Source organism: Monodelphis domestica, chromosome 5, assembly GCF_027887165.1.
Source record: "Monodelphis domestica isolate mMonDom1 chromosome 5, mMonDom1.pri, whole genome shotgun sequence".
In the NCBI taxonomy this organism is placed as follows: domain Eukaryota; kingdom Metazoa; phylum Chordata; class Mammalia; order Didelphimorphia; family Didelphidae; genus Monodelphis; species Monodelphis domestica.
The window spans coordinates 234,288,997-234,301,009 of NC_077231.1; the positions used below are offsets into that span (position 1 = coordinate 234,288,997).

Sequence of the window (12,013 nt, forward strand, 5' to 3'; positions counted from 1 at the left end):
AAGATCCTTCCATTATTAAAGGTGATTGTGTGTATACATATACACATACACATGTATATGTGAAATTTAACATTGTTTTTCTATGACAACAAAAATGCTCAGTCACTGCATTTAAAAAATAATTTTAAAAATGTATTTCAGATCTATTCCATCTATAGCCTTTTTCCATTTTTCTGACTTATGATTTGCTGGAAAAATATTTCCATGAGTTTGTTTTATATTGTTTCATAAGGCTTTCATTATAGTTGTAATTATGAGTTCATAAAATAAGTAAGAATATGTAGTTGTGATATTTCACCTCAGTTATGTTGAACAGAAAAAATTCTTAAAATATAAAGAATGACTTTTGAAATACTTAAATTATAAAAGTTTGTAGAAAAGGAAAATATTTCTATAAATCTGTTATATCAAAGTGGTTTCAACTATCTTGTGCTTTTTAATCCTTAAAGTATTATGTAAAATGAGTTATTATTTCAATACAGTTATGATTATTTTATTATTAGCAATTATTACACAAGTACCCTCTTGCTAATTTAGAGGATTGTTTTCTATAATAATACTTGTGAAATACTGATGATTCATAAAACTGATCATCCAGTTAGTAAAAATTTTATGAATGTTTCAAGTAATTAAAATAAGAAAAGAAGCAAGCATTTGTTTTTCTTTCAAATAATGTATCAAATATTTTTATAAGCCACTAAGTTAACATAATTGTGAAATAAGTATCTTCAGTGTTTAAATTACAGAATAGATTTCTTTTGATGAATAAGTTTGCAGGCCAACTTCCTGAAAAGCAAAAATATTTTGAGCAGTTGAAAAATACTTATTCTGTCTGAAAAATTTCACCATCTATATTCCAACAATCTTTGAATTAGTTTTCATGTTTATTTCATTTTCATTACAGCAGTAATAAAATGATATAAGCTAAAATTCAGAATGGACAAGAAATTGTCAGTGCTGTAATTGATATCCTTATAAAAATGTTTATAATAATTGTAAAATTAGAAGAGTCACTTTCAATTTTCATTTGTGGTTTTTTCTCCTTTTATACTTCAATGTTTTTTTTTGTAATATTTTGTAGGGTGTGAAACTAAGATAAAGCTAAGCTTAGGGTTTAATAATTTTAATAATTTACATTTTGTGAGAAATTAACTTTTCTTTGGTCATTGGATTCTGAATATGAGAATTGTCCTTTTCCAGAGAAGCTTTCTCAAAAACAATATTAATTTTTTTCTGGATTAGGATATGCTCCCCTCCAGTGGTTTAGAGATTTGAGTGATACTATACATTAGTTTCTGTTTAGAAATGTTTAATAATATTTAGGATGTATTATCTCTACAACTTTGGTTTATTAAGCATAAAACATTCTGTTGTCAGCCAAAGTCAGAAGTAGAGAAGTAGAGTGTCTTACAAGTCCATTGCTCTTGTAACCCATCTCCTTAAAAAAGTAATTATATCTGATACCTGTTTCATTATACCTAAGGCACTTTCAAAGTGACATTCAAAATATTGTGTGAAAGGAAAAATGCTTATATTATGCTCATGACTTCCTTTTTTCACCTACCTTCAGGTTAGATATTTTGGGGGGGCTACATTTATTTTTTTCTATTGCTATTAAATTAAATTGAATTGATATAATGAAATAGTAGTTAACATTTCTTTGATATAATTTAAAATAAACATAGCTTCAAATGAAATTAGTTATAATTTCATTCCAAGTGAGTTTTAATTGTATATAACTAATTATAACTAGAATTGTCACCACACAATTTTCAATATTGACTGTTTCAAACAGAACAGACCTAAAGAAAGAAAAAAAAAACTCCATTATATGAAGATAATCATCAGAGGGGTTTTTATTTATTATTACATGGTTAGCCTACATTTAATAAACTTTCATGACTAATTAGAATTAGTTTGCCTTACAAAAAATAAGATTTTGGGATTGCTTTTAATGAGCTCAGCTATTGTTCAAGGTGTGTATAGCACACCTGTACTTAAAAAACTGAAGATTTGACAAAGTAGTGAACATAATTAAGAAGAAATATTTTAGTTTGTTATCCTTTAAATAAATCTTCAAATATAATGTTTATTACTTTAAGGACCAGCATATATTTACCTGTACTAATTAATATATACTATCTCTTATACCAGAGGTGTACAGTTAGAATTTATTTCAATAATATTTTTAATTAGTTCAAGACATAAAAAATCTTTCTAGTTTTGAATCTACATTCTAGTTTATTTTGAGAAATTTGTCACAAAGTATTATTGTATGTAATTATTATAGCTAAAAAAGGATGAATCCTAAGATAATATAGGACATTGTTTCAGTAATTACTGTGAAATTATCAGGATATATCATGTGCAATAAGTTCTAGTAATATGTATAAATTTTTAGTAATTATATTCATTTGAAGGAGAGAAAGAATTGAGGGTTAGATATCAGTAAAGCATAATGTATGTACTTGGGAGTCATGATACCTGGATTCATTTCATGCTTGAGACATTTGTTTACTGTGTGATCATTGGCAAATCACATAACTTTTTGTCTATAAATGAAGATAATATTTTTACAACTTGCCTCATCAAGGTGATTGTAAAGGAAAATACTTTGTAAATCTTAAACCAGGGGTGTTGGATTTTTTTTGGTCTCAAAATTCTTGTTTGGCTATTTCATGAAGTCTCTGGACACCTCAGAATAATGCTTTTGAATGCATACATAAAATAAGATACATGAGATTACATAGGAAGTCAATTATATTGAAATAGAGTTATTAAAATATTAAGGGGAATAAAGTTCAGAGACCCCCAAATTAAGGACCATCGTATATATTAAGTCACTATTACAAACATGGGAGGTAGGAGTTACATTCTGTTATTATTATTTATACTTATGTTTGTGACTATTTATTTAGAAATAGCTACCATTTCAATTAAATTGCCAGCTTATTCAAAATAATTTTGACTATTAAAGAAAGATTATGGTTTAGTTTTATTTACACAAAATTGAATGACTTAAAATTGAATCAGAAATTTAGACATTTGAATAAATATGCTTTAGAAATACTTGGCTAAGTGATCTTGAAGAAAAATTTGTATTTGAGATATAAATGCTTAAACGAGGATGGGAATTTTCCTTATGAGACCCTCATGCCTCTACAAGAATTTTATTAGGACTTTCCCATATTTAGTTTAGGGACTATGACATTTAAAGAACTCAAGAGACTAGAATCTTACTTGTGCACATACTTTTATTCTGAATAGTTATAATTATAACTAGAATCTAGTACAACCTAGAATTTTACAACAAAATAAATGTTGCAGTGGCATACTAGCATTTTCCTTATCCCTCATGTTCTTATCTTTTTGTAAGTCATTGATTGTTTTGAAAATATACTTATCAGAAAGCTGAATCTTTTTGGGGAAGGCATAGATATACTCCAGTTATTTAAATAAGGGATTCTTAGCATGGCTGATTGGCTTAGGCAGCTAGCATATACCCCTGGGAGTTAAAATGTGCTCTATCAGCCACTTAGGCTTTGAAATCTCATTTCCCAGACCCATTTGATATTTTGCTAATTATTTTGAATTGCCTTTACATTAGTAAACATCTATTCTCATTTCTTTGTGAGTAATGCTTTCAGTTCCAAGGAGCTTTCTTTGTTTTAAACAGTTTCCTAGTCCATTACCTGATTTTTGTTATGCCTTTGACTAAATTTCATATATAAAGCTTGGCACTTGAAACTATCTCAGAAATAATCTTCATCATTGTAAAGGTCGGTAAATTAGCATTTTAATATATTAATTTTTGAGCTTTTTTTAGACTAACTTTCATTGACTCTGAATTGCTACAAATAAAAAAAATCATTAAAACCTGGCATGATTTTAAGCAATGATATTTTAAAGCATCTTAATTAATATGTTTTAGTATTTCTTCAGTCCATTGATTATCCTTTGAAAATAAGCGGCCCAGTTAAAGACAAAAATTTGGCCATTGGACAATAGGTTTCTTTAAAACAATGAAAAATTATGGGTAGGAACAATACTATTCTGCCTTTGATTTTTTTAATTGTTTGCCTATGGCATTGCTATTGCAATAATACCATTAAGTCAAATTTGCATTCTATTTATTTACTGTGTGGCAATAGCAAATCTCAGGTAGTTTTTAATGTATTTTGTTTTCATTTAGTAGGATACATGGTATCAGGTGGTGTTGATTGACATTCCTTGGATTGTGCTTTATATGGCATTTCATGCAAATCATGTTTGAATGAGACTGCTGCATCAAATTACATTTCTTTCAGATTATGGTCTTTGCAGATGTGAATTGAGGATGCACTACAATGAGAAAAAAATGCTTTCTTTTGGAACACTTGGTGTTTTCACTACTTGTCTGCAAAGCCCAGTAATTATAGCAATAAAGACAGTGAAGGAATGATGGGCACTTTTTCCTATCAGAACTATAAGTAGTAGCAAGCAGATGTAGTATGAGATCCCTCCAGCTGTCAAATATTGTCAGGCTGGCATGGAAGGAATGCAGTTTAAAATGCAGGTGACATAATGCCCAACATCCTCCATTTGCTAGTGGGTTTCTGATTAATCACGATTACCATATATTATCATACCATCAAATTTAATCATATCAATGAATTCCCATCTGCAGGAGGAACAGCAGCAGCTAAACACTATGGTAACAGCTATTAAATAAGATGGTTTCTAAAATTCAGTAACCCTTTAACTTTACTTGCTATTTTACACTGGAATACCTTGCCCATAATTCATAGCATCAGAAACAAGCTCAGTTCCTTAGTAACTCCCAAGTTTAAGAAATAAAATTCTTTTATATTGTACTAATGTAGTTGCTTATAAAGTAATTATTAAAACTCTTGAGCTTTATTTTAAAATGATATACTTAGAATAAAATACATTATTTTAATTTTTAGCTTAACATCACATTAGTAAAATTTGAAAATTGGAAGGGACTTAATTATCAATTTACTCTAATCCATACACAGAAGAATGCTCAATGTATCATACCCAACAAGTAGTAGAAATGTTGTATTCAAATAAGTATTTATACAACACTATGAAAATATTGAGGGCTATCTCAAACAAGTAGTAAATATTATTAAGCTAATTGCAAATACTATTTGTTCAGAGTTTGTTAGGAGCTAACAAAGTATTTATTGATTAGTATTCAAATACAGGTATTGATCAGAAGCACTGTACAGAAGTATGACTTGTTTTCAACCAATATAATTATTGTTATGTGTACAGTGTATATGTCAGTCATGTTACCTATTTGTAATTATTGTTATTATTTTAAACCCTTACCTTTTGTCTTAGAATTGATAAAAGTATTGGTTTGAAAGCAGAAGAGCAGTAAGGGCTAAGCAATTTGGGATTAGTGACCTTTCCAGGGTCCTAAAGATAGGAAGTGTCTTGAACCAGATTAGAATCCAGGTCCTTTTAACTCTAGGTCTGGCACTCTGAGTGCCCACTATTTGTAATTATTTAAAAAGATTACTAAAGATACACAATCTTGTTTAAATGTGCTGTTGTTGTGGCTTTTCATTTTATATAAACAGAAATGACTTTCCTTCCCTCTACCTTGATAGAATATTTTAAAAGCCTATATTTATTAGCAGTTTGTTGATTTTAGCTCCATTGAGTCTTCCATAAAAGAGGAAAAAAGAGTAAAAAAACTCATATAAACAATCTAGAGCAGAGATTATCAGACATTTTGTAGTCAATAGTACATATTCATTGAATGCCTTTTATTTGTGTCCTTTGCCTACATATCACTGTCATTTCAGTTTTTCTACCTCTCAGATTGAATTCTTTCTTATAATAGAAAACCCCACCAATTATAGTGACTATATGGGATCATATATACACTATTTTCTTATTTCTACAATGTGAGAAGGAAGGCACATTTCACTATCTGTTCTCTGGGATTTTGGGTGTTTTTTTCCATTATTTATTGTCTTCCTTTTAATTGTGGTCTTTTAATTTGCATTGTTGTCATGGCATTTATTAGTTCTGCTCATTCATTCTGCTCCAGAGGTAGTATGATGTGATGAACAGGTGTCTGGCCTCAGAGTCAGAAAGACCCAAGTTCAAAATCCATTCATTGACACTTTGTGGCAATGGGACCTTGGGCACATTACTTAACTATTCTGTGTCCTACCTAATTCTAATTCTGTAAGTTGAAAAGGAGATACTGATCTGTATTGGTAGTAAGAGTTTCCTTATTTGAAGAAATTTCTATATATCAGTCAGACTAGACGTCTATTCAGTCCCCCTCTCTATCTCTTGATTCTCTCTTTTTTTCTCTATACCAGTCCATACATTTCTTCCCATGTTTCTCTGAATCCCTCATATTCATCATGTTATTACTGCATAATGTTAACTCATTCTGTTTGTAAGTAATAGCCTTTTCAGCCATTCCCTAGGTTATGTGCACCAACTTTGTTTCACTTGTTTACTATATTAAAATATTGCTGTAGGTATTAGTTTACATTTTGAAACTTCATTTCTGTCTCTGATTTCCTTGGGGTATAGTATACCCCATACTGGGATTGCTGAATAAAATGGATATGAACTTCATAATGGTTGGACAAATTCACAGTGTATTAGTAGTGTTCCTGTCTTGCCTCACTGTTACTGACACTGACTGTGCGCATTTTTTAAAAATTTTTTTGTCGTCTATGAAAAATCCTGACCTAAAATGCCATGTCTGCTTTAATAAGAAGCTGACTTTATTTACTTTAAATATAGACTAACAATTTTCAGTCATAATAGTCTTCCATTTTATTACCTCTGTTATCTAGTTGACTTATCTAGCATAGCAATCGTAATTACACTTCCAAATACTGAAATTGCTAATATTACCATGCATGAAATTATCAAAAAGACATACATTGGGGCAACTAGGTAATTCAGTTGATAGACCTAGAGACAATAGTCCTTTGTTCAAATCTAGCCTCAAACACTTACTAGGTATGACCCTGGGCAAGTCACTTAACCCCCATTGCCTAGCCCTTATTGCTCTTTTGCCTTGGAACTGATACTTAGTATTGATTTTAAGACAGAAGGTTAAAGTTAAAAAAAAAAAAGACATATACTAGTAACACAAAAACTTTGCAGACTAAAAATTGGCAAAAATTATGATGTTAAAATGATTTTGTTTTTTGACCATAAATAATCATACTCAGTATGTCTTTTCCTCCAGAAAATGTTAGTTTGGTGATTTATATTAATAATAATTGGTTTTAAAGATAGATTTTCTATTTTGAAAGTTAGAGCATTCTACATAAAATTGTGGTAAATTCTATATTTAAGGGTGAGATGAATTAGTGATTTGATATTTTGTGTGGAATTGATTAGTAAGGAAGGGGCATGTTTGGAAGTTCATTTCCGTGATGGTTTCTGGATTGGATTTAAGACTTATATCATGTTAGATCTCTCTCCAGGTGGTGTGCCTACTATATTGTGGAGCTGGTTGTATAAGCTGATGTTTAATTTTGCATTGTAGAAGAAAGTAAGGAACTTCAGAAATCATATTTTTAAAGCACCAGAATTTATAAATATTTTGGTTTTTTATTGGATGGGAATTGTTGGTAAAAACTCATTTTTATTGTCTTACTGGGGCATGGAAGTGACACAAAATTTTCAAAGGTAAATTTTTGCCAGTCAGAACAAGTTTGACTATAGTTGTGGCAATATACTTGTTTATATTTCCTGACAACTTACCCAGTGAAGTTTGGAAAGCTTCATCATGAGATAATTGGTTGTCAAATCATAGATTTTTGGGAACATGGCATGTGTACTGTCTCCTGGTACCTCTTAAAGGTTGAAGGTACAAATCAAGGCAGATTACAGTACATGCTCTCAAGGAATTTACAGACTAATGGAGGACAACATGCAAATAACCATGGACCAAAATGCTGTATGTTAGATAAATTGGAAATACTAGCAGAGGGAAGGAAAACTAGAATTAAGGGATTGGAGAAGGTATCTTGTAAAAGGTAGGATTTAGGTTGTGATTTGAAGGAAATCAAGGAAGCTAAAGAAAAAATGAAGAAGGGTAGTGTAATCAGAACTGTATTTTGGGAACTGACTGGAAAATGAACTGGAGTGAGGAGAGAATTGAGGCAGGTTGACTCATCAGTAGGCTATTGCTATAGTCCAAGGGTGAGGTGATGAGGGCCTGCATCAGAGTGATAGCAATGTCAGATGAGAGAAAGGGGCCTAAGTAGATGCGTGTGATCTAAGGTGTGATTTTACATTAAATGAACAGAATGGCTACACTGATAAAATTACTGATTCTTTTCAAAGCCCTGAAAAAATGCTTTATATTCTTTCTCATATAAGATTTAAAGACCACCTTAGGGTGTTGTTTTGTTTTTTAACTTCATACAGCTTTTCTGGTTACTTCTCTACTTTCTCTTCCTGTCTTCTAGTAAAAATAATGTGTTTTTAGGTCACAACTTAGAATTTAAGTTATTTTGATTGTGGTATTACTTGCTATGCCAAATAAAATTCTCTTTCTGATGTAGTCAGTGTACATAAATTGACTTAGTAAAGGAAGAAATATCCTACTCATAGTTTCCTGAAAACATGTTGTTTCTATAATCCAGAAAATAATCAGAATCCTTTATAATCTCAAATAATTTTTATATTTGGTTGTGCCTGTTATAGAAGAGTGTGTATTTTTAAGTCCATTTAAAGACCAAGTTGCATACTTTGGTGAATTGTTTAGAAATAAAATGGATCTGATTAACTGCTAAGGACCAGAATGTAAGGGGTAAAAATAAAAGGGTTGGACTAAATTCATCAGAGTGTGGTCACTAGGAATTAATTAATTCCAAATGATTTTTTAGCAATTTATTTATAAATTATAGAAAGATTGAAAATAGAGAAATGAGAAAAAGAGCAGAGTAAGAAATTTAGCATAATGAGCTAGACTATTTGCTCAAGCCCTGGCTTTACTCCTGCAGGACTCCAAAAGCCCCAGCCAGAGGGTGTAGGGGTCAATTAAATAAGGGTTTTAGTGGAGGCTAGTACCTCTCAGAACAAACCAGGGAAATGAGTCAGCCTTTCTCACTCACCCATGTGGTAGTCCTAAGGGAAAATAGAAGCTGTCTAAAGTCCTCAGCTGGAACTCCTTCAGGGTCAAGTTCAAGGCAGACGACCTCATCACAGGAAGTTCTTGGCATTTTTAAAGACCATTCCTTTTCTATACTTCCTGTGACTTCTTTCCATTTTATGTGGACCAATTACAGTTAAAGCTTTGTTTAAGACTGCCCAGAGGGCAGTTAGTGGGTTCTGATTGTCACACACATGGGTCACAGATCTCCCCCACTTAAGGATAAGTGGGGTATATATGTTTCTGGTGATTGGGCAAGGGAGAGTTAATCTTCATGTAACTTATACCTTAATTACATAAGAAATTTGTGAGTATGATAGAATTGCTTATTCATTGAATACCAAGTTCTAGCATATATGATATAAACTGTCATTGATAAGCTTAAATATATGAAGCTTAATGAAAATAAATAAAGATGCCTTTTGGTATTTTACTTCAGGTAATTTTTGTTATAATGTAATATTTCTGTTTATAGTGAACCCTTATGGGGTTGGTGACTTGACCTGTAATTACTGTACTTATTTTTAAATCACCAATTAATTGAATAAGTAATTTTAGTCAAAGTGTGAAGCCTAAACTTGGCTGCTATGTATGCATACTATGTATTTTTAAATTTCTAGGACCATTCTATGTGCAACTATCCTTTTTGCCTTATGAGTTGTAAAATATCTTCCAAAATGAGCTTTAAGAAAAGATTTTTTTTTCCCTATAGGACTGTGGTCACTGTTGAAATAAGAGGATTAACATCTTGTGACAGATGGCGATAGTTTTAATTGTGTCATAGGTTGTAGTGGTCATTATTCTTTGCATTTAAACCATATAATCAGAATTAACTGAGTGGCCCTACTTAACTTTGAAAGGGTTTCTTATATAGCACTTTGCATTTTAAGTTAGATTAATAAATGAAAATATGTTGTAGAGGAAGACTATAATTTATTGAAAGATTCATGAAGTTTCAATGACATTGTTAAGGTATTTAATTAGTCTTATGAAAGTGTACAGAGTGACCCTTTGAGGAAAGCTGATAAGTCATATAATAGCTGTTAGATCCTCTTTATGCTTTGCATTATAAGATTAACTTTGTGCTCAGCAATTTATGCAAAGTTTTCATCTTTTTTTGGTTGTGGGGGAGTAACCCAAGTTATCAGCACTTTATGAATAGATTATTACAGATAAAATCATATAATTAACAAGAGATGTAGAAAAGTAAAAATACAATTTGTGTAAGAATTATATGAGAGAATGTTAATTTCTTAAATAGGAAGGATATTTAAGGGGATAAAAAGAATAGGCAAAATAGTGAAAATTTTCTAAAGTATTAAAGTAGTCTTATGTTCTTTCAGAAGTTAGAATTGTTTAAGTGTTTAAAAGTCATGCTGAATGAGGTATTTATGACTATATGTTGAATTGTAGAAACAACTGCATTGTACTTTTGGTAGAAATAATTGGTATTATATATAATATATATTTATGCCTCACATTAAATAAGAAAAGTTAATAATGTTGCATTTTGACTAGTCTTTAGATTGTTATCTTACACTGTATGACATGAAGACAAATTTGCAAGGGTAAACTTGTAAATAATAGGGTATGACAAAAAGCTCTATACTAAGAGTCAGATGATTTGGCTCCTACTCTTGCATCTTCCACTTATTAGCTGTATAATTTGGACAGTCTTTTCTTTCTGTACCCTTTCTTGAGGATTTCATCAGCTTCCCTGGGTTCAGTTTCTGTGACTAATAGGTGTATTTCCAATATCATTCCTGAATTCTCACCTTGCTTTTGGGAAATCTTCATTTGAATGTCATTGGATATCTCAAATACGTGTTCAAAGTGGAACTTTTTTATTTTCCCTCCTAAACCTGCACTTATTCAAAACATCCCAGTTTGTGTTTCAGATACCAATAACTTTGTAATCAACCAATCTTGGAATCATCCATGACTCTTTACTCCCTCTCCCCCTGTTTACATCTAGTCATTTACCATGTCTTGTTAATTTGTTTCCCACAAATTCCAGTTTTCAGTTTCTTCTCTCTTCTAAGTTGACTACCATACTAACTCAGGCTCTTATTACATCTTCTCAACTGGACAGTGTCTTAATTGTTTCTTTGTTTACCCTTCCATTCCTAATTTATTTCCCCATAACTATTAAAATAATCTTCGCAAAGCATTTATCATTAAACTCTTATCTAAGAATCTTCAGTGGCTTCTTAATCTTTCCTAGGATAAAATACAAATTCTACATTTGAGTATTTAAAATGGCTACAGAGATCACCTACTGTCATCTAAGTCTTTTTTAGAGTGATATGTCAATATACTTTCCTATCAAAGCTCACAAAGCTCTTTCCTTATAATCATGAGCATCTGAAATCCCATGTCCTTTTGGGAAGCCTTTCTAAGTTAATAAGATTACTTCCTTACTTTTATCCATCTTGTCTGGACCTGAAACTCTCATGGTTATTGTCTTTGATGCCCACTCAGATTTTGTAGTTACCTAACTACATTTTTTAAATTCTCTTTGTAAAATGACCTCACTTCCAGTTTGATTGCCAATTAAAAGCTTTATATTTTGTGGTAATACCTTTTTCTTTCTATAGGTGGTTTAGGAAGACAAATTAATTCACATAATTGAATTTGCTATCTTTATTCTGCAGTTAGGCAATGCCCAGTTGAGTGTTCTTTTATCTATTTTTCTATTTTCATCCATAACTGCTGGAATAGTTTCAACCAGATTTTCTCCCTTCCAGATGTACACTGAAAGATAGCTTTTTCTTGCTTTTTCTGTACTCTTGCTCTTTCTTTGGGTCACACAGACAGAGCCAGAGCCAGCCAGCCAGACAGACAGAGAGAGAGAGAGAG

General features: G+C 31.2%; 1 protein-coding gene across 11 annotated transcripts in view; it reads left to right on the top strand.

Moving 5' to 3' along the window:
- The window catches only part of RBM33 (RNA binding motif protein 33), a 184,092-nt gene that overhangs the window by 70,644 nt on the left and 101,435 nt on the right, over positions 1–12,013 (top strand). The gene's annotated exons all lie outside the window — the stretch shown is intronic.